The 23,920-nt window shown below is 50.8% G+C and overlaps 1 protein-coding gene across 1 annotated transcript in view; it reads left to right on the top strand.

Annotated features, from left to right (window-relative positions):
- The first annotated feature begins 2,826 nt into the window (after positions 1–2,826).
- The window catches only part of PACSIN1 (protein kinase C and casein kinase substrate in neurons 1), a 64,957-nt gene continuing 43,863 nt past the window's right edge, over positions 2,827–23,920 (top strand). The window contains exon 1 of the mRNA XM_070360982.1: positions 2,827–2,983. The gene's annotated coding sequence lies outside the window, so the exon portion shown is untranslated. The remainder of the gene's footprint in view (positions 2,984–23,920) is intronic.

Here is a 23,920-nt window from a genome sequence, read left to right as displayed (position 1 = left end):
AAATAAAATTAACTAAGTACTGACATGCTAAGCAGTTTACCTGGATTGTCTTGTGTAATACACAACCCTTGACGTAGGAGCTGTCATTGTTGCGTTTTCCAAATGAGGAAACAAGCCATAGACCAGTTAAGTAACCTGTCACACAGCTATTAAGATGAGGAGGCTGAAACACAGGTTAAGTGACATACCCATCTTCACCCAGCAAACAAGCGACTGAGGAAAGTATATGTTTTTCCCCACATGCTCATCATGCCTCCTCCTGGAGCAAGAAAAAAGTCTAGGTTGAGGTGAGGGCAGCTGGGGACCAGGAACTGCTAGGGTGGAGACGGGAGGGGTACTCTCTCAGCTCCAGACATCAGCATATCCCTGGCATGGAGGGTGTCCAGGAATATTTCAGGACCCCAGCTCCAGGCACCTGCCAAAAGCCCTCTGCTTTTGTGAGCCTCTACTAGTAATCCTTCCTTGGCTCCTGCCCCATCTGATTGTTCCAGCTGTTGTTCAGAATTTCAGCCATCATTCAGCACCTCCTTGGAATGCTGCCTCCTCCAGGAAGCTTCCTGGATTCCTTTAACCCAGAGCCATCTGACCTTATCCGGAACATTGTTCCCTCACCTGGCGGTCCTGTTCATCCTTGGGGTAAGTACTGTCAACTGGACTTCCAACCAGGTGTTGAGTTCCTTTAGGTTCTAACACCTTATGTGTGATAAGTGGTCAGAGAATTCTTTTTGAAGGAATCAGCACTGCACTTGGACATTCCCCTGGGTCACTGGGGTCATGGATTTCAGTGCCTCTGGTGAGGGGGGAAGGTGAGGGAGGGCAGGAAATACAAATGTGTGACGCGTTCAGGTGCCGACATTAGGGAGTGGTGAGGTCTGCAGCAAACTAGAGTCTGCATGCTTACCTGAGGGGCTTACCATCAGATTCAGTCACGCCCACTCCCCACAAATGGCTGGGACCTATTCTCGCCCTGACCCTCCTCACTTTCTTTCCCTTTCTCCAGCTTTATTTTTCTACTTTGTGCATATCACTTTATTTTTAAAGGACTTTATTTCATTTTATCTTAAATATTTATTTATTTGGCTGCATTGAGTCTTAGTTGTGGCACCGGCTTCTCTAGCTGCGGCATGTAGACTGAGTTGCCCTGTGGCAAGTGGATCTTAGTTCCTCAACCAGGGACTGAACCCCCATCCCCTGCTTTGGAAGTCAGATTCTTAAACCACTGGATGACCAAGGAAGCATACTCTATATACTATTTATTATGTTTAACATCTGTTGTCCCTCACAACATGAGTACCTGGGGGCAGAGATTTTGTCTATTTGTGTGTTGTTTTTTTTAATGGTTAGCATTTTTTTAGCAATGAATTATTTTAAATTAACTTTTATTGGAGTATAGTTGATTTACAATGGTGTGTTAGTTTCTGCTGTACAGCAAAGTGAATCAACCATACAAATACATATTCCCATTACATATACAATCGTATTCTATTCCCATACAGGGCATTAGAGAGTACTGAGTAGACTTCCCTGTGCTATACAGTGGATGTTCATTAGGGCTCTATTTTATATACAGTGGTGTGATATGTCCATCCCAGTCCTGTGCTATACACTGGATGTTTATTAGCTCTCTATTTTATATACAGCAGTGTGCATATCGGAGAAGGCAATGGCACCCCACTCCAGTACTCTTGCCTGGAAAATCCCATGGATGGAGGAGCCTGGTAGGCTGCAGTCCATGGGGTCGCTAGGAGTCGGACACGACTGAGCGACTTCACTTTATTTTTTCACTTTCATGGATTGGAGAAGGAAATGGCAACCCACTCCAGTGTTCTTGCCTGGAGAATCCCAGGGACGGGGGAGCCTGGTGGGCTGCCGTCTATGGGGTCGCACAGAGTCGGACACGACTGAAGCGACTTAGCAGCAGCAGCAGTGTGCATATATGTCCATCCGAGTCTCCCAATTTATCCCCCTGACCCCAATTTGCTCTGTTTCGTACTCTGCTGCAGTCCAGCCGCTCATCAGTGCCCTGCATGAAGCAGGTTCTCAGTAGATAGGTGTTGAATAAACCCTCCTTATAAATCAAAGACAGCTGCTTACAAGCCTGAAGTGAAGAGAGCTGCCCGGTGCCCTTCTTAGTGCCTAGGTTTCCGGAAGCGTGCAGGGTTTAAGTCAGGAAGAGTGCTTCGGAGGTCCCAACGAGTCGCTCAGAGAGCCCCCAGGAGGTGGCCTGGGTGACTTCCCCGTGGGGCCAGTTTGGGCATTTCTGGGAGAAGCTGGTGCGGGGTGCGGGGGTTATGGGAGCGGTTCTGGGGAAGGAGGGGTTCTCACTCCAGAGCGCACACACACACACACACACACACACACTCCAGACCTACCCACCGCACACGCCCCCGCATGTCCCAGGGGACGCAGGATTCCGCGAGGCCAGAAACAAACGCGGCGGGAGGAACGTCCTAAAAAAGTGAGAAAAGGGCGGAGAGGGGAAGGGGAGCACTCCCCGGGGTCCACGGGGCTCCCGCAGGGGGGCCGAGGACTAGGGCCCAAGGGAGACCCTCTCGGCGCCGCGCACCGCAGACAGAGCCCCTCGGCCGGGCGCCACGGAGCACCCCCTGGGAGGAGGAGCAGGGCGCCAGCCAGGGCGCTGGGGGTGCTGCCCGCCCCCCCGCACCTCCTAAGCCGGCAGCTGCCGCCTCAGCAGCGCGGCGTCTCCACCTGCGCAGCCACCGCTCCGCCCGGCGCCGCGCCGCCATTGGCTCGCTAAAAATGCCTCGCTAATCTGCGCCCATCTGCGCGCCTCCGCCCGCCGCCTCCCCTCCTCCTCGGCTCTGACCTTCCTCCTTCCCGCAGCCCCGGGCGAGGTCCGGAGGGACGCGGCGGCGCAGCCTCTCTTGCCCCCCGGGAAGTCGATCGGGCTTGAGGCCGGGCCCCTAGACGCCCCGCTTGGCCCCGCGGCGCCGCCGATGGTGCCGGGCGCCCCTGCCCCCAGGTAAGGGGTCTGGCCCTTGGATACGGGGTAGGGAGGGAGCGCTCCAGTCTAGGGGTGCGTGCTGGCGGCGGGCGCAGAGGCGGACAGGGGGGAGGATCGGACAGCTACCTGCAGAGAGGTGAGCGCGCGACCGCGGGTGCTTTGCAAGCGCTGGGGTTGTTGAGCATCACCCGGGGCAGTGTCAGGATGTCCCTGAGCTGGGCCCCCTGGGAGACGGACCTGGCGGAGGCCTTCACCCGAGGGGCGGGGGGTGGGGGAAAAACGCAGGAAGTAGGTGCCTTGGGAAGGTGGGACCCAGGCCCCAGGTCCCATCCAAGGCTCTGGCCTGGCTTGTTCCGGTCCCAACAGGGTGGGTAGGCTGATGCCAGCTTGGTGCGTAGGCTGTTTATGGACCAGAGTTGGCTGGGGAGAAATACAGCAGCTGATGCCCGCCCTCGGTCCTGTCTGGTTTACAGTGAAAGATATTTTTTTCTGTCTTGTCTGCCCCCTTTCCCCACTGCTGAGATGGGAGGGGGAAGAGAAGGAGAAGGTGAGGATAAATGGCCCGCACAGACTGCAGAGGCCAGGGTCTGTCTGGCCCTTCTCCCTTCCCCAGCCCCCAGGCCACTTTCTGCCCGTTGGAATTCTCTCTCCTCCTTAGTTTTGCCTATGGGAGGCCTTGAAAAGCTTAAAAGGTCATCAGGGTGTGAGGGACACAGTAGCAAACCACAGAGCTTGGCCGCGACCCAGCTTCAAGCCCCAGCCGCCCCCCACTCTCTACCGCCCAGCTCTGCACCCCACGTGCAGTGACACATGTGGCCGCTTTTCTCTGGGCACAACCATAAATAACTCACGTTGTCCTGGCTCTGGCCTGGCGGGGGGTGCAAACGGAACTGTCTGTCAATGGTCTTGGAGGTTTCATCCCTCACCCACCCGGCCTTCCCATCACAGGTCCATAAGCCACTCACGAGCCCCCCTCCAGGTAGCTTCCTGCTACCCCAGGTGAGATCCGTGCTGCCTGCCCTGCATTCTCCAGCCTAGCTTGCTTGTGCCTTGGTTATTTATGCCTCTCCCGTCACCCAGAGACTGGAAGTGCTTTAAGACAGGAGTTTGTGTGATTCATCTGTCATCGCCCAGTACCTGACCTGGGTCTGGCACCAAGTACATGTTTGTGGAATGAGTGAATGAATCTACTTGAACTCTGAGAAATAGCTGGCACCCTGAAGGAGGCGGGTGAGCCCCATCTTGGGCTCTCATCCCGTCCCCCAGGACCAAAGAGCTACTGAAAACAGATTCTCCCATTCAGGCCCTTCCTTGGCCTAGAGGTGATGAGCAGCTATGGCATTTAGAGATAGATACTGGGGTCCGAATGGCTCTAGAGGGTCTTTTTGGGCCCCAGGCTTGAGTCCCTGGCTGGTCCAGGCTTGCTGGAAGGCCCTGGTGAAGGTCTGACTTGCCTCAAGCCTCTGGGTTGGCACTTGCCTCCCAGGGTGCTGAGCCCACACCAGGCTCTCTGTCTCTATCCCAGCCCTTAGGAGGGTCCCGGTCAGCATCAGGGCATCTGGGAAGGCCTGAGGCAGGCCATGCTCAGGTTCTGGGGTCCTCACAGCGAGCTCTGAACAGATCTTATGATTGTGTGGAGGAGCCAGTGTAGGCCAGAAGAGGAGGCTGCCAGCAAGAGTCCTGGCCCAGCCACAAGGCCGTGCCTGTGACATGGACATACTCAGGGCATCTGCAGCCCTTATTGCTCCTTTGACAGCCATGCTGATAAGACAGCAGCAAGATGTCCTTGTCCTCATGTCACAGAGGGGGAGTCTGAGGGTCAGCAGCAGAGCCCAGCCCAGGGCACAGTTCCTGGCTCCAAGTCCAGTGTTATGTCCACTGCACTTGAGGGAGCGGGGGCAAGGCCCCAGGCCCAGGTCAGTGGGTTGTCCTCAATCCCGTCTGGCTCTGTCCCACCCCCAGTGATGGAGAAAGGAAGGGTGCGATGCTTCAGGGCTGGGAGAGGATATGGAGGATGGTTTGGTTAGTGCCTGCAAGTGGTTGGCCCAAGGGAGGGATGCAGAAAAAACAGTAGAAACCAACAGTGCACAGCATCTGCCAGGAGCCAGGAGGCAGCCACTTTTTCTATATTGAGTCACTCAATCTTCACTTCAGCCCAATTGGATACTATTATTATCCCCATTTTACACATGAGGAGACTGAGGCACCGAGAGGTCATCTGTCCAAGGTTACACGGCTTGAAACCGGAGGAGCTTGGATTTGAACCGAGACTCCAGAGTCCGTTATTCCCTAATGTATTCCCTAACGCAAGAGCAGGAGGGCTGTGGACCTCGGGGCTGGGGACTCGTTTCCATGGAGACACAGGTTTTAGGTACTCCACGTGGCAGATAGTGTGTGCTTGACTGGTGGGACTGTGATGGTTTCAGAGGCTCAGGGTGAGAACTCTTTGAGCTCCTGCTGTGTGGCAGGCGGAGACGTTTATGGGACCCTCACCTGAGTCTGTCCCTCCCCTGCTCTGCGTTCCTTGGCGGCTCGGCTCCCCTCCCTGTTTCTTTGAGGTGAGGACAGAGCGCAGTCTCCCTCCCCTGGCCCCGCTGCCCTCCCCGGGCCTGGGCTTCCTCTCCCTCCTCTGCCCTTCAGCTGCTCTGAACTGCTTTCGATTCCTCAAATAAACCACCCTCCTCTCACCTACAGGCCTGTGCACAGACTGATCCCCTGACCGGGCCCCCTCCCGCCTCCCTACCCGGTCCTTCTCACCCTCAGGGATCTGCTGAGACTTTTCCTTCTTCCAGAAGCTTCCACGAATTCCTCCTCCCCACACCTGGCCCACTTCACCTCACACAGTATCCTCTCTGGCTTTCCATTGCCCCCGCCCCACCAGCTGTGGAGCCCTCGGAGGCAGCGTCTGCGTCCTGCTCCCATGGCCCCCAGAGCCTGGTGCAGAGGACCCCACGGAGTTAGCAAATGGTGGTTCCCCTCTTACACTTACTCTCCAATCTCAGGACTTAGCCTCCTGCTCCAAACCAGTACTAAGAACCCCTCCAGAATTTGCATATAGCCCCCCAGCAAGGACCAGCTGGTGGCAGAAAGCCTTCGGTGGAGAAGTGAAACCACCTGTGGGTCTGGCAGGACTGGGGAGGCATTTGGGGTGGGAGTTCGCTGATTCGGCGGGAGACCTCCCTGGGAAAGCAGGTGGGAGGTCAGAGAGGAGGAGGGCTGCTGGGTTGGTTTTACATTTTTCTTAAAGAAAAAAAAAGCTTTTAATATTATTTTTATTATTGTATTACTAAAGTAATATGTACCTGTGTGGAAAAATCTAGAATGTACTGGAAAGCCCCCCAAAAAAAAAAATATTAACCAGTCGCAGACCGACCCACTGTGGACACTTAGTGGCCGGTTTCCGGTCAGGGGCCTGTGGACCGGGAAGGGGAGGTGGGGACAGGTCTGGTGGGGCAGGCAGGGGAACGATCCCTGGCCTGTGGACTGCAGGGCAAGGAAGGAGAGTGAGTGGAGAGAGAAGCGGAACTCTGGGAATTCTCCGGTGGTCCAGTGGTTGGGTCTCCCCGCTTCCACTGAAGTGGGCACAGGTTCGATCCCTGGTCCAGAAACTAGGGTGGATCCTGCATGCTGTGTGGCACAGCCACAATGAATGAATAAAAAATAGACTTAAAAGTGGAGCTCTGATGCAGGCCCAGCAGAGAGCCCCCCACAGCTTGGGCGCTCTGGAGCTGGAGGGGCCCTTCAGAGTTGCTGTGGAATAGCTGAGCCTGAGGACCTCTGCATCCCTCTGACGCTGGGTATGGCTCAGGACATGCCCTTGGACAGGTGGCTCCAAAGCAGCCACCATCCCGAAGGGACTGCCAGCACCCCCAACAGAAAGGATGGATGGGAAGGTGTGAGACAGGCTGAAGGGAGAAGAGCAGCAGGAACCTGGCCCCAGATGGCTCTGGCGGCACAGAGACTCTAATCCCAGGGAAGTTGGTGGGGCGTCTCTGGGTGGGGAGCATTTCTGTGAGGGTGGGCTGGATGCCTGTGCAGACCTCGAGCTTGGGGTAGCAGGTTGACTAAAGACTGGGAGGGCAAAGAGGGTCTTGGCTCCTATTTAAAAATCACTTGATCTTCAGACACTGGGTGGGGGCTGTGGTCTGCTTGCCAGATAAACTCTAGGATGCCCAGTCAAATCTGACTTTCAGATGAAACAACACATTTGGTAGGCTTTGGTTTGTTTGTTTTTTGGTATATGTATGTCCCAGATATTGCATGGGACATATTGGTACTAAAAATTTTGTATGTTGTTTATCTGAACGTCAGATTTAACTTAGTGTCCTGTATTTTCATTTGTTAAATCTGGGTCCCCTAGACTGGGCTGAGGTGTGGGGGGAGAGAAGGGGAGAGAGGCGGGGAGGGGGCTTAGCACTCCTAGTTTTCTCTTGTTTTGTATTGAGGGACACTTGTTTGAAGTTGACAGTTTGAAAAAATTAAGATGCCCATTGAAAAAATTTTTGCATGTGTTTCTGTTCGCTGTCTAGAAAGTAATTGTCCATTTGTGAATTTTGGTTCCCTAGTGCTATTAGAAATAAAATGATCCATCCTATTATTTATTCAGGAGGTTTGATGATCAAAGGTGGAGTCACTAAAGAAGAATAATCCATTTGAGAAATAAAAGTCTTCATCATAAGAAAGCTCTTAGGTGGCAGAGGGTGTGGGAAACTGGAACTCTCCCATCAGCTGAGGTTGGCTCGACCTCTTTTGGCAATAGCTGCAAGTTTTTTTTTGAAAGCCAGCGTTTATTCCTTCAAATACACATAGTTCTAGAATTTTTTACATTAAAATAAGAAGAGAGAGACTTTCCTGTTGGCCCAGTGGTGAGGAATCCATCTTGCAGTGCAGGGAACTTGCGTTCTGTCCCTGGTCAGGGAACTAAGACCCTACATGCAGCAGGGCATCTAAGCATGCATGCCGTGACTGCTGAGCCCATGTTCCACGAGAGAGTCTGAGCATCACAATGAGAGATCTCATGTGACACGACCAAGGCCCACTGTAGCAAATTTTTAAAAAAATTAAGAAGAGAAATGCAAATAAACAGTTATAGGAAAGAGAAGGTATAAACTAGGAAATACGGAAATATTTGTATGTTTATAAATAATAATAGCAAATACTTGCTGAGAGCTTGCTATGTTTTAGAAACTGTTGTTGAAATATACTGTGATTCAATAAACTGTTTGTACAGTAGAATACACGGGTGAGGTTTTAATGGGGCAGTTCCACGCCCCAGGGCTTCTCCTATAGGCGCCCTCTTGGCATGCAGAGCTGGGTGGAATGGTCCATGTGGCAAAGCTAAATGTCCATCAGGAGGGCTGGTGACATAATTAGGACCTGATGAGAGGCTGTGATTTTAGGTAGCTGTTAGTTCTGTTGTTTGGTCAGTGAATGTGGACTGAATGTCTTCTGTGTGCCGGGCGCTGTTTTAGGTGCTGAAGACCAGAGAAGTGGGCAGAGCTTAATAGTAGGGTGGAAAGATGGCAGGCTATGTTGGCAAGTCAAAGCAAATGACTTTGTAGAACAACATGTGTAGTATGATCCATTCAAAAAATGCGTATGGGGACGTTGCTGATGGTCCAGCGGTTAGGACTCAGCACTTCCACTGCTGGGGGGCACCTTTAGTCAAGGCAAAGTCGAAGTCACTCAGTCGTGTCCGACTCTTGCGACCCCATGGACTGCAGCCCGCAAGGTTCCTCTGTCCATGGGATTCTCCAGGCAAGAATACTGCAGTGGGTTGCCGTTTCCTTTAGATGATCCCAAAAGCCATGCAACTCGGCCCAAAATAAAGTATGCATATGTATCTTGTGTGCCTATTTGCATAACGATGTCCCCAGAGCTGTGCGTCTGATGGTTTATCTCTTGGGCGAGTACTGGGAGGTCAAGTACCAGGCAGGAAGGGCAATGTTTGCTTTTTAGCGCCCTGTGCTCTGTGTTTACATCACAATTGTCATTACTCCTACAAAACATAATTTATAAAACATAAACTCCACTTCATAATACCTGGGATTTTTCTTAGAAGTCTCAAAAAATTGAGCATTTAAATTACACTCCCCTCCAATGCGAACTTGATGCCATTGGAGTCAGATGCTGCTTACTTTGGGTTTGAAGAGTTTTTATTTGTAACTGGTTTTACCTTTTTATTTATTTATTTTTAATGGAAAGATAATTGCTTTAAAACATTGTGTTAGCCTCTGCCATACATCAACACGAGTCAGCCACAGGTATACATACGTCCTCTCCCTCTGGAACCTCCCTTCCGCTGCCCACCTCTTCCCACCCCTCTAGGTTGTAGAGCACCGTTTGGGTTCCCTGAGTCATGCCGCATATTCTTACCGGCTCTCTGTTTTCCGTGTGGTAATGTGCCTGTTTCCACGCTTCTCTCTCCATTCGTCCCACCCCTCCTCCCCCACTGTGTTCACAAGCCTGCTCTCTCTGTCTGTGCCTCCCTTGCTGCCCTGCAAATAGGTTCTTCAGTGTCATCTTTCTAGATTCCATCTATATGTGTTAATACACGACATTTGTTCTTCTGTTTCTGACTTACTGTGCAATAGGCTCTAGGTTCATCCACCTCATCAGAATTGACTCAAATGCATTCCTTTTATAGCTGAGTAATATTCCATGGTATGTATGTGTCACAACTTCTTTACCTGCTCATCTGTCAATGGACACCTAGGTTGCTTTCATGTGTGACTGGTTTCTAACCGGTCTCCTCATGGGCTTGTGTTCTACTCTCCTTCCCCCTCCCAATCCTGGGGTGGACAAAACCTGCTGGGCACCTCACCGGTTGTCCAGTGGTTGAGAATATGTGCTTCTACTCATTGCAGGGGCACAGGTTTGATCCCTGGTTAGGGAGCTAAGATCCGGTATGCTATGCAGTGTGACAGAAATAAATAAAAAATGGAAATTTTTAAAAAAGAAACATGCTGGGATGGGAGAGGAGGTAACTGTGGTGTCAGGAGGGCATGGAGAAGTGAGGCAGGCCCTTGCAGAGCAGTCCTGAGGGCGTCTGAGGGCCTCTGACATAGACCAGGCGCTGTTCTGTTTGTCCACATTTATTAACTCATTTAGTCTTCTCAGTAACCTTATGAGGTCATCCCATTTTACAGATGTGGAAACTGAGGTCAAGTGACTTGCCTGAGGTCACACTCGCAGGTGAGTGGCAGAGGCAGGATTCACACCTATGCAGTCTGGATGCAGAGGAGATGACCCCTCCTCCCAGTGAAGAGAGTCCTTTGAAGGTGTGCTCCCAAAGGCTGGGGGTGATTGATTGTGGATGGTCTTCTGTAGAAGCAGACCTGGAAGGGAAGGATGGTAGATTCAGAGAGCTGGGCACAGGGGCAGGGGGGGAAATCAGTTCAGGAACCCAGAGGAAGAAGCAGGAGATGAGGCTGGTAGGAGATCCAGGAGCCGGATCGTTAGATGATCGGCCTCATGGGACTGGCTGGGACAGGTGGCCCAGGGCTCTCCCTGCTCCTTGCAGGGTCTGGCAGAGGCCCAGCCGGCCCAGCCCCACTCTGTCCCACCTGGGCTTTCTCTGGGCCACACATTCTATCCCTCACCTGCCTGGGTCCAGCCTTGACTGACCTCCAGAGCAGAAAGGCAGCCGAAGTGGGGCAGGGGCAAAGGCTGGGCTTTGGGATGCCCCTGCTGAGGTGCAGGCCTGACACGTGTGGACGGGCCTTATGCTGTTCAGCGCCTCCCCTTGGACTTGATTTTCCTTCCTTTTCTTTTTAAACTTTTTATCATGGAAAAGTATAAGCATTTCCAAAAGTAGAATAGTATAATGAACCATCATTGTCCCTAACATTCAGCTTCAAATGCTGTCAACTCACAGCCAAACTCATGTTTCAGTTCTGTACCCCTCCCTTCCATAATAATTCAAAGCAAATCCCAGGCATGATTTCATCACAAATATATCAAGATGTGTCTCTAAAAGATAAGGATTTCTCCTAACATAATCATAATACCATCATCACACTTAAGAAGAAATCATTTTCTTTATATCGTCAAATGTCCACTCAGCATTCACATTCCTGGTTGTCAGATGTCTTTTTTTTTTTTTTCTTTTTTCACATCTAGTTTGACTCAAGATCTAAATAAGGTCCACACACATTGTGATTGGTTGATAAGTCTTAGTTTCTTTTAATCCATACTTCCCCCCTCCATCTTTTCCTTTGCCCTTGGCAATTGATTGTTGGAGAAGCCGGGTTGTTTGTCTTGTAGGATTTCCCGCAGTGTGGGTTTTGTGGATTGCATCCTTGTGGTGTAGCTTAGCATCTTCCTCAGTCCCCTCTGTAACTTGGTAGTTGAGTTCATCTTCTGAGCCCTCCTCGTGCAGTCACCAGGCTCTGTCATCAAGATCCCCAGAGTCCCACAGCTTCTCACCACTTACACCGCTGCTATCGCTCTCCCAGATTACTGCAGCAGCCTCTCCCTGGTCCCCCTGCGCCCCCCTTGCCCCAGCAGCCAAAGAGATCCTTTTAAAACCTAAATGAGATCATCTTCCTCCTCTGCTCAAAACTTTAATGGCTCCCTCTTACTTGGAATAAAATCTCAAGTCCTGTAAAAAGTCCTCTAGTGGCCTACAAGGCCCTGTGTGATTTGGCTGTCAGGTCCTGCTGGCCTCATCTCATGCCTTCCCCTCTTCGCTGGGCTCCTGGCCATTTCCCGGGCATATCAGATATCCTCCTGCCTCAGGGCCTTTGGTCTGCTCTTCCCTATGCCTGGCTGCAGAGGTCCACATCTCTGCCCATGTCACCTCCTCAGAGAGGCCTTCCCAGAGCACCTAAGACAGCCCCTGTCCTTCTCCACCGCCGACCTTGCTCTGTTCTCCTTCATCGCACTCAGGCATCCCTCGTATGAGTCTCGTTGTTTCTGGGCTGTCTCCCCTATCTGCCTGTGAGTTCCCTGAGAGCAGGGCAGCACGACTCTGCCCAAGGAGCAGACTTCCTTTGCCACTTAGATTCCCTGCCTGTCAGCTCATCTCCTTCCAGCATTTTCTGGAAAGCAAAACAACCCTGGACTTGTGTGGGGCACTTCAGAGTTTATAAAATACTTCCTGTCTTAGGTCAGAGTCCCTAGAAGCTGTACCTAAGAAGGAGATTCCTGGACCGTGGTTTCCTGCAGGCATGCACACAGAAGGGAGAGAGCAGGACGTCTGATGGGGTCGGGAAGGAGCCGGGAAAGGTGCTTTCAGCTGAGTCCAGCTCCGGTCCCGTAGGGAGCCCTGGAGTGGGAGCAGTAAGTGCAGGGTTGTCTTCCTTTGAGGCAAGGGTCCAGGCCTTTGGAGCCTCTTCTCAGGACTAGGTCACTAGAGCGTGGCCTCCAAGACACCCCTAGCTGAGGCTGCCCACCTAAAGCTGCGGTCCAAACACCAATTCAAAAAGCCACATGCACCCCAGTTTTCGTAGCAGCATTACTTACCATAGTCAAAATATGGAAGCCACCCAGATGCCCATCAGCAGATGGCTAAGGAAGATGTGGTGTGTCAACACACACACACATAGAGACACACTGGAGTATTACTCAGCCACAGAAGAGAATGAAATTCTGCCATTGGCAGCCACATGGATGAACCTAGAGAACATTATGGTTTGTGAAATGAAGTCAGAAAGACAAATACTGCATAAAATCACTTATATGTGGAGAACAGACCAATGTGTACGGAAAAGAGAAACAGACTCACAGATGTAGAGGACAAACTAGTGGTTACCAGACTAGTGTGAGTTTGTGTGGGACGGGGAAGGGCAAGAGAGGGGCACGGGGTTAAGAGACAAAGATTGCTATGTGTAAAATAGATAAGCAACGGGGATATACTATACAGCACAGAGAATTACAGCCATTATCTGGATGTATCTTTTAATGAAGTGTAAATTGTGTAAATACTGAAACCCTATGCTGTACACCTGAAACTAATATTGTAAATCAACTACAATAAAAAATAACAACGCTCTGGAGAAGGGGGCATCTGTGAGCCACCTGCAGTGGCTCAGGGGTGGGTGCCCCGTCGATGAAGGGCTCTGACAGCACCACCTTCACCTCACATCCAGTTTCTGCTTTGAGCCCTGCCGTAAGCTGATGAGGAAGGCATTTATTAGTTACCGTTACTGCTGTTTTGATAAGTAAGGAAGCTGAGGTTGGGATGGGGATGACTAGCCTGGGGTTGCACAGCCAGCGGAGTAGACCTGGGATTCGATTTCGGATTCTTACTGGGATGCCCTCATTAGTTGATAAAGTGTCTTAGTGGCTACTGGGCCCCTGTTTTACTCTCATGTATTCATTCAACAAATATATATTGAGCGCTGTGTGCCCAGATTGAATGGGGCACCGACCATTCAGTGGTGAATGAAACCACCCCGTCCTTGGCCCCTGGAGTTTTCATTCTGTGCCTCCTCCTGCATGTAGCTGATCCCCTACCCTGCTGACCCCTGCTGAGCCCTCAGCAGCCCCGACTTCAGTAATGAGAGCACGTGATGTTTGTTGAGCACTTACTATGTGCTGGCACCATGCCAGGCTCGTTGTGTTGATGAACTCGCTTCACCTTCCCAGTGCCCCATTTTTGGATGGGCAAGCTGAGGCTACAGAGGGCCCTAAGGCTCCAAGCCCAGGTCCTTCCAGGAGCTGGGATGCAAACCGCCCCCCTGAGCATGGCTCTTTCCGCTCCTGCCTCCCCTGCCCCGCTCCCCCCACCCCCGCAGCAGGATATCTGGTGTCACCTCTATCAGCAGCTCCATCGGACGCCAGGCTGCCGCCGCCGCCTGCTCACCGGGTGTTGGGTGACTGGCTGCCGTCTCGCCTGCCCCACTTGGCCCTGCCCCAGGTGGGGCGCTTCTGATGGGAGGCCTCCCCACCCTCCGGGGGCCAGGATCCCTGCCTCCGCACCCCTTCTCACCACTTTTGTCACTGGCCCCAGCTGTCTGGGTGGGACCTTCTGGCAGCCCCAGCTGGGCCTGGGCATTGGGGGCCCCTCTGCCCTCACACCAGCTGTCCCTAGTAAGCTGCAAAGCTGGCTCAGGTGCCCCTGGACAGAGTGAGGGGTGGGGGGCAGATCAGAGCGGGCTTCCTTCCCCGCTCACGTTTCCCCACACAGGGCCAAGATAAGCCTAGCAGGGAGAATTCAAGTTATAACATTTCCACCCGAGGAGGGTAAGAGTGGGAAGGGACCCCTCTAGACTGCCTTGGAACAGTAGAACGGGGGTGAGCACTGCAGCCTGCATCAGCTCCAGAGATCGGAGTTGCCTGCCCCCTGCTTCTCTAGCTCTTTGGAGAAATGACTGATTGCAGCTCTGAGGAGCCATAAAACTTCATTCCAGGAAGCAAGGACACTTCCAAAACCGTATGAATGATGCCAGAGTCAACTTCAGGAGGTTCCCACTGACCAAAGAGAGGACAATCTGAGCATCGCTGAGAATGACTGAAGGACTGGGACTCATCAAATTTATAAAAATCCATGATGATGATCAAAACGTTAAAAAAAAAATACAAACTCCGAACGACAGAAAAGCCTGCTAATAACCAACTGTCTGCAAAAACAGGGAGCCTGGGCTCCTACACACACTGCTTGTGAGCTGCATTATCTAGTAATGCTAGTGAACATTCCCAGCAATGCAGCAGTTCTGCTCCTGGGGATACACCCTGCAGGACGCACGCATATATTTATCCAAAGACATGGATGAGAATGTTCCAAGCATCATTTTTCACAAGAAAACAACATTGATGTCTGCAAACAGTAAACTGGATAAGTAAATCACGATACATTCACATATCAGAACACTGTGCAAAGATAAAAACTAAGGGACTACTTCTGCAAAGAAGAATCTAGTTGCATGATGAAAATAAAATGTTGATTTTGAAAACAAAAAAGACAGGCATAAAATAATACATCATTCCATTAATTAAAATTCAAGAAGAGACAGAACTATTTGGTTTTGGATGCATACTTTGTGGTCAAACCCAAAACAAAGCAGCTAATAACCCCAGCTATTTAGAATGGTTGGTCCCTCCAGGCTCTCCCACAAACCCACAAGAAGGGCTTGTGGTGGGGAAGTGTCCATGGGGGTCTTTTGGAGCCCTGGCAGTTCTCTATTTTTGACCTAGATGGTGGTGATTTTATATTAATGGTGGCTGTTGGCTTTATAACTTTTCTTCTATACAGTTATGACCAACGTAGACAGAATATTAAAAAGGAGAGACATTACTTTGCCAACAAAGGCTTGTCTAGTCAAAGCTATGATTTTTCCAGTGGTCATGTATGTATGTGAGAGTTGGACCATAAAGAAAGCTGAGCACCAAAGAATTTGATGCTTTTGTACTGTGATGTTGGAGAAGACTCTTGGACAGCAAGAGATCTAACCAGTCCATCCTAAAGGAAATTGGTCCTGAATATTCATTGGAAGGACTGACGCTGAAGCTGAAACTCCAATACTTTGGCCACCTGATGCAAAGAACTGACTCATTTGAAAAGACCCTGATGCTGGGAAAGATTGAAGGCAGGAGGAGAAAGGGATGACAGAGGATGATATGGTTGGATGGCATCACCGACTCAATGGACGTGAGTTTGAGTAAACTCTGGGAATTGGCCATGGACAGGGAGGCCTGGTGTGCTGCAGTCCATGGGGTTGCAAAGAGTCAGACACGACTGAGCAACTGAACTGAACTGTTGGTTTTATATTAACTTGTTAAAATGTATAACCTATTTTATATACTTAAATATTTTAAAACTAGAAAAAGTACTCATTGGTCACCTTTAGAGGTTGCTACAGCACCAACTCATTTCTCTGATCATAGAGAAACGATCAAGGGAAGGAATCAAGCCTTTATCCTACTGCATATGCCAGATTTCAGAATAACAAAATAGATGAGGAAAATTTCTTTATAGAAGTCTGGCAAACAAAATGATCAAATTAGAAAATTCACCATCTGGTGGGGGAGAAAAATGTGATGGAAAGCTGACGTTAACTTGCAGCAGAGGTGGGATGGCCTCGGCTCTCAGGGCTCTCCTGCCTCCCGGCCGCTGCTGGGCACACAGGTCTCCCTGTGTGGAGTGCTGTGGACCACAGCACTCCAGCCGTCACTGCCCAGCTCAGCTGAGCAATGCAGCCTGTGGGTGGGGCAGGCAGGGGGTCCAAGGAGGCATGGGAGGGGCTCAGAGATCTGGAGAAGTGACTGATGGCATTTCTGAGGGCCCGGAAAACACATTATACATGGAGATATACATACAATTATATTGGGTTGGCCAAAAAGCTTATTCAAGTTTTTCCATAACATCTTACAGAAGAACCTGAACAAACTTTTTGGCCAACCCAATACATACATATACATTTACAAATTTGAGATATAATTCATACACCATAATTTTCACCTTCTTAAAATGTATAATTCAGCAGCTTTTAGCACATTCACAAAGTTGTGAATCGCTGCTTCTAATCACTACTATCACAATCACCACCACCATCTAACTCCAGAACATCTTCATCTCTCCGAAAAGAAACCCATTAGCAGTCACTGCTCAATTCCCGCTTCCTCAAGCTACTGGCAGCCACCCATCTGTTCTCTGTGTCTATCAATCTGCCTATTCTGGATATTTCATGTAAGTGAATTTTACCTTTTGTGTCTGGCTCCTTTAACTTAGCACACTGTTTATAAGGTTCGTCCATGTTCCATGTAGCGTGTAACAGTATATGTAGTCATGTATGGATGTGAGAGCTGGACTATAAAGAAAGCTGAGCGCTGAAGAATTGATGCTTTTGAACTGTGGTGTTGGAGAAGACTCTTGAGAGTCCCTTGGACTGCAAGGAGATCCAAGCAGTCCATCCTAAAGGAAATCAGTTCTGAATATTCATTGGAAGGACTGATGCTGAAGCTGAAACTCCAACACTTTGGCCACCTGATACGAAGAACTGACTCATTTGAAAAGATGCTGATGCTGGGAAAGATTGAAGGCGGGAGAAGGGGATGACAGAGGATAAGATGGTTGGATGGCATCACCAACTCAACGGACATGGGTTTGAGTAAACTCCGGGAGTTGGTGATGGACAGGGAGGCCTGGTGTGCTGCAGTCCATGGGGTCGCAAAGAGTTGGACACGACTGAGCGACTGAACTGAACTGAACAGTACTCTATTCCTTTTTGTGACTGCATAATATTCCATTGTGTGGATTACATATTTTGTTTATACATTCAGTCATTGATGGATGTTTAAGTTGTTTTCAGTGTTTGGTTATTATGAATAATGCTTCTATGAGCATTTATGTACAAGCGTTTATGTAGAGATGTTTTCATTTTTCTTGGATATATAATTATAATGGAATTGTTGTATCATATGGTAACTCTGTATTTAACTTTTTGGGGAATTGCCAGACTGTTTCTAGACATATACATTCCCTCCTTGCAACGTATGAAAGTGTCAGTTACTCTTCATTTTCACCACACTTGTTATTGTCCTTTTTTTTTTTTTTCCAATCATAGCCACCCTAGTGCATGGGAAGTAACACCTTAATGTGGGCCTGATTTACATTCTCTAATGACTGATAATACTGAGCATCTTTTCCTGTGCTTATTGAACTTTTGTATCTTCTTTGGAGCAATGTCTTTTCATACCCTTGCCCATTTTAAAATTGGGTAAATTTTCTTTTTATTGTTGAGTTTTTAGAGTTCTTTATGTGTTCAGATACTGGACCCTCATCATATAGATGATTTGCAAATGTTTTTTCCCCATTTGTATGGGTTGTCTTTTCCCTGTGGACCCATTTCCTGGGGAAAGGTCTTTAGAGACTCAGTCTGGGTGTCGGAAGCATTAGGCTGTTTGAGTTCTAGAAACCAACCTAAGGACCCACTTAGAGCCTCAGCAGCTCTAGGGAGTAGGGCCTCGTCTCACAGTGGTGCTGAGACACAGAGGAGGGAGGCGGCCTGCCGGGGGGCACCAGCTGCTGTGCGGCTGTGCAGCACCAGAGTCAGGGCCCCGGTTTAGTTCCCACAGCTTCTCTTGGGGTCTTCATTCCAGCCCAGTCCACATCCTCCAAGCCCCCAAACTCCACTGTTCGCTTTACCTGGGTACCTCCCGCTGTTTTGTTGCTCTCAGTTCCTCTCCTTCAAGGAAAACCCTTCCTGGCTGCCCTAGCCCAGAGGGGTCCTCCTGGGGTGAGCTCCAGGAGGCAGGAAGCTGCACTTGGACACATGATTGTTGTTGTTCAGTCGCTCAGTTGTGTCCAACTCTTTGGACCCCATGGACGGCACGCCAGGCTTCCCTGTCCTTCACATTCTATCTCTCGGAGTTTGCTCAAACTCATGTCCATTGAGTTGATAATGCCATCCAACCATCTTGTCCTCTGTCATCTCCTTCTCCTCCTGCCTTCATTCTTTCCCAGCTTCAGGGTCTTTTCTAATGAGTCAGCTTTTCGCATCAGGTGGCCAAAGTATTGGAGCTTCAGCTTCAGCATCAGTCCTCCCAATGCATATTGAGGATTGATTTCCTTTAGGATTGACTGGTTTGATCTCCTTGCTATCCAAGGGATTCTCAAGAGTCTTCTCCAACACCACAGTTTGAAAGCCTCAATTTGGAAAAAAGCAAATTCAACCAAGGGAAAGAGTTTTCTTTATTGCGGGACTCGTCCGTGCCTTTAGCTTGCTACTGTGTATTATGAACATTAAGGAATTTAATTGCCAAAACCCAGAAGCAACCAGGATGACCTGCAACAGGTGAATGAATAAACAACTGGGTATACCCAGACAATGGAATGTTATTCCATGATGAAAAGAAATGAGCTGTCAAACCATGAAAGACATGGAGGAACCTTAAAAGACATATTACTAAATGAAAGAAGCTAATCTGAACAGGCTACTTATGTGATTGCAACTATATGACATTCTGGAGAAGGCAAAACTACAGAGACAATAAAAAGGTCATGGTTGCCAGGGGTTTGGAGAGAGAGAAGGACGAATAAATGGAGCACAGGGATGTTTAGGGCAATGAAACTCTTCTGTATGAGATTAAAGTGGTAGTTACATGCCATTATACATTTGCCCAAATCCATAGACTGTACAACAAGAGTGAACCCTAGTGCAAATGATGGATTTTGGTTGATGATAATGTGTCAGTGTTGATTCATTGATTGCACCAAAGGAACCACGCTGATGAGGGATGTTGAGGGTAGGGGAGTATATGTGTGTGTGTGTCAGAGGGGAAGGTTGCTGTGTGGGAATTCTATTTTCTGCTCAGTTCTTCCTGAACCTGAAACTGCTCCGAAAAATAGTCTATTAATTTAAAAAAGTAACATCAGGGAGTGATAAGTGTTACAACGGAAAAATGGAACAGGGGTAGGGACCAGGGGGTGATGGCTGTTTTAGATGAGGCGGGGGTCAGGGACATTGATCTGAGACCTAAACAAGGCAGGAAGCAAGCCCGTGGACATCACGGGAAGAGCTGTCCAGCAGCAGACGCAAAGGCCCTGAGGCAGCCAAGGGCCTGATTTGTGTCAGGGTCGCAGCAAGGACGAACTGGCAGGAGGGGAGCGAGGGGCGGGTGAAGAGGCTGGAGGTAAAGACGGACAGGGTGGGACCCGCCATGTTGGCTGTAGGCCTGGAGGTCCCGGGCAGCTTGTTCTCAGTGAAACGTGAGTCACTAGGGGGTTTCAGCAGGGGTGGGACACATCAAAATTATATTTTACGATGACTGTCAGGCAAACGAACTGAAGGGGCAAGGATGGAAGCAGGGAGACCTTTTAGGAAACCACACATCTTCCAGGTGAAAGAGATTGTGGTGTGGACCCACTGCCCCCGGAGGCGGGGCAGGGGGGCTGGATTCTGGGTCTGGTGAGGGGAGAATCGTGGGATGTGGGGGTGAGGGAAGGAGAGGAAAGTAGGACTTTGGTTGGAGCATGTGGGTGAATAGAGGTGTCCTTTTCTGAGGTGGAGAAGAGAGCTGAGCAATCAAGAGTTCTGCTGGAACGTGTCTGCCTACCTGTTTAACATCCGAACGGGGGAGTCATTGAAGAGGTGGTTGGGTTTACAGGCTGGAATTCAGTGGCAGGGCTGGGGCTGGAAACTGGAGTGAGGTGTTAAAGCCACAGGCCGGATGAACGCCCCTCGAGAGTGGGCGTAGGTGGGGAAGAGGAGGGACCCTAGGCCGGGCTGAGGGTGCAGGCACAGAAGTTGGAGAGACCAAGGAGTGACTGCAGTGGGGGGTGTGTGTGTGCAGTGTTAGAGAAGCGGGGGTCCACGTGTGTCAGGGCTGACGATGGGGTGGCAACTGAGCACAGGGAGGAGGAGGGCAGGAACTGGGGGAGGCCAGAGCCGGATTGGAGGGCTTCAGGAGGGAGTGGGTGTCCTCTACAAGCCAGGGAGCAAGCCAAGCAGGCAGGAGCTGAGGGCAGCATGCATGCAGCATGGGACTTTTTTTTTAGTGACAGAAACACTGCCCTTTCTCCATATAGGAAAGGTCCCATATGGAGGGAAAACTGGGTCACGTGGGAGAGGGAGAGAACTGTTTGTTGGGGTGAAGCAGTTGGGGAGCTGGTGCCGGCGGGAGGGAGGCAGAGCCTGGGGATGGGGAGCAGGCGGGGGTGGGGCCGGGTGGACTGGGATTTTGAGAGGAGTCTGGTGGATTCCGAGGACACTCTGGGTGTTCACAGGGCCTGGATCTCAGTATGTGTCTACATTCCGCTCCCCTGACCTCCCTGCCTAGGGCAGCCTTTCACCTGCAGGGCACACACCAGCCAGACAGGGCGGTGACCGCCCCCACGTCATACAGAGGGACCTGGTTGTGGACCCACGGGACACCCTGGGAGCCAGACCTGGGCCAGGAATCCATTTATCTCGTGGTTCCCATATGGTCCTATTCTAACGGGGCTGTGATGACTGTCGGGGCCCCTGTGTCTCATAGTCCTTGAGATGCCTGGGTATTTGTGGATTTCTCTTTGCCCAGTTCCCTTTCCCTGATGAATGGCTGTGTCAGCCCCTCTGGGGAGGGTCTGGTGGGAGCATTACCGTATATACTTGTTCTGGGCCGCAGGGCACTTGCTCCCAGGCACCTGGCCTCTCCTTCCATCAGCTGGACCTGAAACCTTGCTCAAGTCTGGAAACTGGGCAAGAAATCATGACGTTTTATTGGGGTGCAGCCCAGGGGTCATCACGCCTTGGTTTCTTTTGGTTACAGAGAGTGGGCCGGGTCCTGGCTGCCCCTTGACATGCCTGGTTTTGGTAGCCATCTCCCATATGCAAAGCTCTGTGGGTCAGGCCCTCCCAGCTGCCCTCTGACCTGCTCAAGAGCTGTGATAACACCGCCCACCTTGTTCTGACCAGTCAGTGCTGTCACCTGGCCTCTTACTTGGGGACCCTCTCACCATCATTGCGTCAGGGTGCCCAGTTCTGTCCCAGCGGCTCCTGGTCTCAGGTCCTCAGAGGACACAGCCCTGAGCTTGTCAGGCTGCTGCGGCCCGCCACCCTGTGGCCAGCACTTTCCTACGGCTTTGGCAGATAGCGATTCCTTGAGGCTGTCCTGTGGAAGACGGACGCCTGGTTGGTTCTCCAGCCTGACGCACCGTATTCACCCGACGTGCTCACCTCTCTGAGCCTTTTGCCTTCTCTTCCACGGTCTGCAGCCCGGGCATTTCTACCTCTTGTGCCAGGATACCACTTTGTTTTGGCTGAGCCATGGAATCTTAGTTCCCTGACCAGAGATTGAACCTGGGGCCCTTGGCAGTGCAAGCACCGAGTCCTTAGTGGTGGTTCACTAACCACTGGACCACCAGGGAGTCCCCTTTGACCGCTTTCTCCAAGCACCATGCTCGTACCATCTTTCGGGGTCCTTGTCAGTGTGTGTGTGGAATTAACTCTCCTTTATCGGACTCTATGCCCTGCCCCCTTGACCCAGCCCCACCCCCCGCCCCCTGGGCCCTCCTCCCCCCCCCCACCCCCGCCCCGCTCGTCCCCCATGGCATCTACCGTGTTCTGGTTCTGCCAGCACTGGGCTCCCTCAGGCAGCCAGCTGAGGTGTGACTTACCTTAGCTATTGCTCTGGTGGTCAGGCGAGGAACCAGCTAGTTCTAAGGCAGGATCCCTGCGTCATCTTCCAGCAGGGCGCATTCTGGACTCCAAGGGGGACACTTCCTTGGACACAGGAAAGAGCAGGACCTGACCTTGGTGCTGAAGACTCATCCTGGGCTGAGACTTCCGCCTTCCCTGACATTCTGCTCTGCTTATAATTAAGCTCCGCGCCTGCTCCTTAGCTTTCCCCTCCCCTCCAGCTGCAGGAGAGGAGGATTTATATGCAGCTAAGGAGGCCCTTGGCTTCCACACTTGGCCTTAAATTAGTGATTAATCACTCTCAGCCTTTTAGAATTGTCTTTCACCAGTGCACAAGAGCCCCAGCAACAGCCAGCCCATTCCATGGGCTTTATCATTAATCACCAGCCACCCGCCCCAGTCTCAAACTCTGGAGAGACTGCCCAACCCCGCAGTGTGCTCCCTTCCCGTCCAACATGGAAAAGGGTTTGCAGCTTCACTGCTGTGCTAGCCCGTGGCCAGTGCTGCTCCAGCTGTGGTCCTCACTGTCGGCCCGCAGTGGGTGACCCAGCTCCATCTGCGGGTTCAGGGGCTGCTTCCGAGAGCTGCTCCTGATGCTGATTCAGGATGGGTTCCTGGGGAGACAGGCTCTGAAATGATTTTTGTGCAGGAAGGTCTAAGGGTCTTGTTCTCCTTGTACGAGGTGAGGGAAGCAGAACAGGGCAGGGAGAAGGAGGGGTTGAATCGATGGTGCACTTTTTCTTTTTTAAGTGCTCCTAGGTTTTTCCTTTATTTATTTTTTGGTCTCACCACTTGGGGTCTTAGTTCCCCCAACCAGGGTTTGAACCCGTGCCTCCTGCATTGAAAGTGTGGAATCTTAACCACTGGACCACCAGGGGAGTCCCTGACAGTGCACTTTTAACACTGGCTTCGCTTGATCCCCTGAGGAGTGCTAAGGCTAAGATGGCACGTCAGGGTTGTCCTGCATTAAAAATCCAGGGATCCAGGCCTGTAAGAACCAGTGATTGGATGTGAGCTTCCCCTGCGAGGGGGCTGTGAGGTGGAGGACAGTCCTTGGGGAAGGACTCAGACTTGTCAGCAGTAAATATTCCTCGGGCACACCTTGTTCTGAGGCAGGGCTTCTGGGGCGGGTAGCGCACAGCCCAGCACACACTTTATTTAGCTTCTCAGGTGCTGGGGGACATTTGGGTTGTGTGGGGGCTGGTGTGAACCCCACCGCCTTGTGCATTCATGTGCATGCCTCCCTGCCTTTTATTTTTTTTGGATCTAATGAACCGGCACTCCCTCTCTTGCAGTGGAAGTACTGAGTCTTACTCACTGGACCTCCAGGGAAGTCCCTTACGTACATGCCGTTTGGTGGCCGTGAGCACTCCTTGCTGTCGGGTGGCCACTCGAGAGTGGCAGGGTTGGTGAACTTTAGTAGGTATTGCCAAATAGTTGTCCAAAGTGGCTGTACTGTTTTATAGCCCCACCAGCAGTGTGCCAGAGTTCTGGTTGCTCTGCAGCCTCATCAACACTTGATATTGTCTGTCGTTTTATTTTAGCCATTCTGGTGGTCCAGGCATCAGTGATTCTTTTTTTTTTTTCTTTCCTTTCTCAGACTTTTATTTTTAAAATCTCGTTCCTTGCCTGGGTATATAGTCTTTTGTTGTTGTTTTATTTTTTTAAATGAACATACTGTTGTTTTTATGGAAGTATTTTATGGTAATATAAATTCATACCTTTACCAGAAACATCAGTGATTCTTTTGTGCAGTCAGGGTGGGAAACTGCTGCTCCATGGTATGTGGGTGGGTGTGAGATTTGGGGAGCCCTGGGACCACCCCTGCTTGACTGTACCTGATATCCATTTCCAAGGGTCTTTGGCAAAACCAAATCCTGGTGGATACATTAAA

The sequence above is a fragment of the Bos mutus genome, chromosome 23, assembly GCF_027580195.1.
Source record: "Bos mutus isolate GX-2022 chromosome 23, NWIPB_WYAK_1.1, whole genome shotgun sequence".
Lineage (NCBI taxonomy): Eukaryota > Metazoa > Chordata > Mammalia > Artiodactyla > Bovidae > Bos > Bos mutus.
The sequence above is the reverse complement of the archived record's forward strand: the minus strand, read 5'-3'. Positions and strand labels throughout refer to the sequence as shown.